Below are 4829 nucleotides of genomic sequence, written 5' to 3' on the forward strand. Positions count from 1 at the left end.
AGTTATAATCAAATCGTTGGCTCAATATACACCTAGCGGATACAATCTTCAAACATAAGTAGGGTATTTACCTATCATCGAGAGTGCCTGAACTTGTTTAAATCCTTATCTTCCGCATCCATCCACTTTTAGGTCTCGTGCGCTACCCTATTTTATTATTGCCGATTTTTGTAATGGACAATCCCAAGTTTTTTTCTTTTGTAAAATGCTCCCATACATCCATCTGCCCATGGAGCCTTTTCTGATGGTAGAACGAAAATTATCTTCCTTACTTCTTCAGAAATATGTTCCTCTTGGTCTGAATTAAGAGCAAGGTTTGACAAGTTGCCCAGGAAAGAAGACAAGTTCTTTGTGCAGGTAATCCCAATCTCTGTAAGAAAAAGTCCCTCTTCTTTCTCTTTGGTCGTTAATTACTGCCAAACCTGTAATTTTTTCTGTGAATGGAATATTTTCTCTGTCCTGAATGAACTATATATGTTACGTTGAACTTTGTTCATGTCCAAAACCTAATTAATCTATGTCATGATCTTATCAATGTTCATGTTAAGAATCTTATCAATGTTCATGTACGCAGATGCTAACGCGCGATCAGCCGCCTGTGTGGCTGATTACGTATATAAAAATAATTTTATACTTCGAGATTGGACCCTAAGCCGCTGTTCTTTTATGCCGTTTTCAAGATTTTTGTCACCGATTATTCGCTCCACGCTTCTAAAAATACGATTTCTAAAAAAAAAAAAATCTTCAAGCGCACCATTGAGACCACTTGTTCAAAACGGAAGTATCAGTGAAGTTTATTTCTCAAAATATTAATTTACTGTGCTAATTAAGTAAACAGTCTGCCACAACAATCCACATAAAAATATGTTTCAAAGAGACCCTTAGGGCAGATCGATCAGCGCAGTGGTGAGTGATATAGGGATATGGATTTTTATCCCTCGAGACGATATCCCTGCTTACATGTAATCTAAATGGTTATAAAAAATGTAAAAGAAATTTGACAACATAGATTAATATCGAATATATCACTTCACAAACATATACATGAACAAATTCAACTTCTACAAGTTAAAAAAAAGAAGAATAAAATAAATTGAAAATAGTTATCGTATATTCGTAGCTATATTTTTAAATTTTTATTATAACTTGTAAAAGTTGAATTTTAACTTGCATGTTTATGTAGTGATATACTTCCTCCGTCCCAAAATATAAGCATTTTTAGTTATGAATTTGGACACCCGTGTGTCTAAATTCATAGCTAAAAATTGCTGTATTTTGGAATGGAGGTAGTATTTCATATTAATCTAATACCTTCGTTCCAAAATATAGCCACTTTTAGCTATGATGCTTATATTTTGGGACGAAGGAAGTATCTTATTGTTTTCTTTTAAATTTTTATTGAGTATTCAGGTGGTATCAGGGTTCACTCTATCGGTTCAGGGTTTTCTATCGGGGGTCACCAAAATCCCGAAATTCGGAAATTACGGTCCGAAATTTCCGAAATTTTGAACAAAATTTAGTTGAATTTGAATAAATATTATCCAAATTCATGAAAGAATTGAAAAATTCAAAAATTTCGGCCGAATTAATATCATATCGGAGGTCACCGAAATGAATTTCCAACCCTGGGTGGTATGCACGAAACAATATATTCGATATTTAGGTGGCACTTTCCCAGTGATCTAGCAGGAGTAGGCGAGGTAGGTCTTCATGTTGGACGTGGAGAACCCGTTGAAGTCTGAGCTGCACACGGTGGTGTACGCGCCGACGTCGTCGAACACCAGCCAGTCCCCGGTGCACAGCTCCGGCAGCTGGTAACCCCTCACCACCTCGTCGAACGAGTCCAGCGTGGGGCCGAACACCGTCGACGGGTGCGTCTTCGTCGACGTGATGACCATCTCGCCGCCCATGGTCGCCGCCTGCTCGCCGCCGTCGTCGGCGGTGGCGGTCACCGGCGCTGGGCGCGGCACGTAGTTCTCGAAGTGCACGCAGCACAGGGTGCCGAACATGCCGTCGTCGATCGCACCTCGCCGCGCGTCCGCTTCCCGAAGATGCGGGCGGCGAGCGCGAACGTCGTCTCGGCGAAGTAGCGCCCCGGCTCGGCGATCACCTCGACGCCGGCGGGCATGTCGTCGCCACCGAAGTGCCTCGCGAGGGCCGCGCTGATCACGGCGCTTGCCTCCTGGAACGTGTAGTCGCCGCCGCCGCCGCCGGCCTTGAATCCCCCGCCGATGTCTAGCACGTGCATGCGCGGCATGCCGAGCGCGGCGGCGGCGTCGAACGCCTCGCGGGCCGCCTCGATGGCGGCGGCGTAGATGCCGACGCGGGACACGGCGCTTCCGACGTGGAACGAGACGCCGACGACGGCCATCCCGGCCCGCCGCGCGGCGGCGAGGAGCGGCACCACCTCGTCCCGGTGCGCGCCGTACTTGGTTCCCAAGTTCAGCATGGCGTCGCCGTCGGGGGCCTTGATCCGCAGCAGCAGCCGGCACCTCGGGTGGTAGCGCTTGATCTTGCCGACCTCGTCCTCGGAGTCGAAGGTGGTGAGGTCGACGCCGACGCTCGCCGCGTACTCCAGGTGGGGCTCCAGCTTGCACCCGCGACGCCGAGCGCCAGCACGGCCTCCATCTCGGCGCGGCTGGCGCAGTCGAAGCCGGCGCCGAGCCCCGCGAGCGCGCCGAGCAGCGCCGGGTTGGGGTTGCACTTGACGGCGTAGTAGGGACGCACGCCGCGGAGCCAGCGCCGCCACGCCGCGAACAGCCGCGCCACCTCGCCGAGGTCGAGAACGTTGAACGCGCCCGCCGCCGCGGCGCGGGTCGTACTGTCGGCCGGCGCCGCCGTCGCGGCGACGATGGTCCGCACGAGTCCGGTGACGTCTCGACGGCCGGCCGCGTCGCGCCGGAGGCGGAGCACCTCCCGGTCCTTCACCACGGGCGCCTCGAGCACGGCGGCCTCCATCTGATATCCTTCTGCTCCTGCCATGGATTTCTCCTTCTGCAATGTACGTATAGAGCGAGTGAGTGGCACAGGTCCACGTCGCGAGTGTTCTAGCTCGTTGTTTAATTCCACTTTTCACTCTCCTATATATATAGTCTGTGTTCGGTTCCGGGGCTGAGAACTAACACTTCGCGCGCATACACGGAGCAACTCTTAGTACGCAATTAATTTAGTATTAGTTTTTTTTAAAAATAAATTAATATGATTTTCTAAAGCAACTTCTATATAAATTTTTTTAGAAGACGTATAGTTTAATAAGTTTATAAAGTGTATGCGTGAAAACGAGAGAGTTGACAACCGAACTCAACTATAAAATACACTAGAAAAAATGCTCGTGTATTGGAACGAGTGAAGGCTATTTTAATTGTATTATTATTATTTTTTTTTGTTGGTATCTAATTCGGAACTCTTATTGGAGTGATGGGCATATATGTATGTTGCTTTCTTATGATCCGATGAGAATTCTGAAGTAATTAGGAATTCGACTCTTATCTCAGGTTAGCATGCGGGTTTTTTTTAAAAAATTATTTATATGACTACTTATGCATTTCCAAAAGTGAACGAATTTAAAAACCGATTCAAATACGGACGATGTATCCAAGTATTAACGAAAATATCTTCAATTTTTCTAATAGTAGAGATGAGATAAAATTATATATTCCTTTCTTCCAGATAGATTGATAAAACTTGTCGTTTTGAAAAGTACATGGTCTTAAAAAAATAACTTGGTCATTATTTTCTATTATAACTAGAAAGATAGCCTGTGCATATGCGCAGGCACCTTGTTTAATATTGCTTTAATTTTTATTATAAATGCTAGGATGATGTTGTTGAAATTTTTTTTGACTCCATTTTAAACATGTTTTGGATAATAATTGGTTTGGACATTAGTTATGATTTTCTTCTGATTACCCTTACAACATATAAACTCTATACTAAAATTATTGGAAACCGTACAACCTTAAATTTATGAAAAAAATTGTGTCACAATAATAGAGTTGGTTCATATCTGTTTGTACTATGTGTGATTTTTTTAGAATATTTAGCATATCATTTTCCAAAATTTGACTAACATTTTTCTTGTGTGCTATAGATGACTTTATGGATTTATTATATAGTAATGAAAAAAATTTCATTAAAACGTAGGTAATAGACTATTTTATCTAATTAAAGATAGACTTATATTGCTTATACTCCCTCCGTCGCATAAATCCGAGGAGACAAATTTTATCCCAAAATAATAGAGGAATTTATATGTAACCAGGACAAAGTCATTTTTTGAAATAATATCAAGATAATCTCCAAAGCACCATTTTATTGTTTATATTTTTGATAAATATCTATAGTGTAATGTCAGGTTTGTTTTCTACACGTATTGCTCATAATCACATAAAACAGTTTTACTAATTTGAAGGATGCAATTATTTTTTTCAAACTTATTTACAATAACTAATTAGTTGAAGTATACTTATAGCCACGTCAGTGTGGTGTATGACATTCCTCCATCAATTATACCTGATATGTTAGAATTTCTCAACCATAAGAGAATATATCATGTATGAGTAGATTATTACGCACATGTTGCTTGATTGTTCATTTGTTATTAAAACTATATGTCAAATAAAACACATACATAATGGCCATAAATATCATGATGTATCAAGGGGTTGTACTATAGCAAGATCATTAGCTGGAAAATTTCTTGATAATTCTTTTCACATCTGTGTAACATTTATGATCTCACTTTTTGAATACCAATCAAATAGTCTTAAAAAATTATGATTTTTTGACAAATTGAAATTAAATCACATGTACTTAGAAACAACTAAATT

At 42.2% G+C, this 4829-nt stretch overlaps 1 pseudogene; it reads right to left on the minus strand.

Moving 5' to 3' along the window:
* Positions 1 to 1682: 1682 nt before the first annotated feature.
* LOC127762542 (ornithine decarboxylase 1B, chloroplastic-like) lies at positions 1683 to 2982 on the minus strand (annotated as a pseudogene).
* Positions 2983 to 4829: the final 1847 nt, after the last annotated feature.

The sequence above is a fragment of the Oryza glaberrima genome, chromosome 2 (genome assembly GCF_000147395.1).
Source record: "Oryza glaberrima chromosome 2, OglaRS2, whole genome shotgun sequence".
Classification (NCBI taxonomy): Eukaryota; Viridiplantae; Streptophyta; class Magnoliopsida; order Poales; family Poaceae; genus Oryza; species Oryza glaberrima.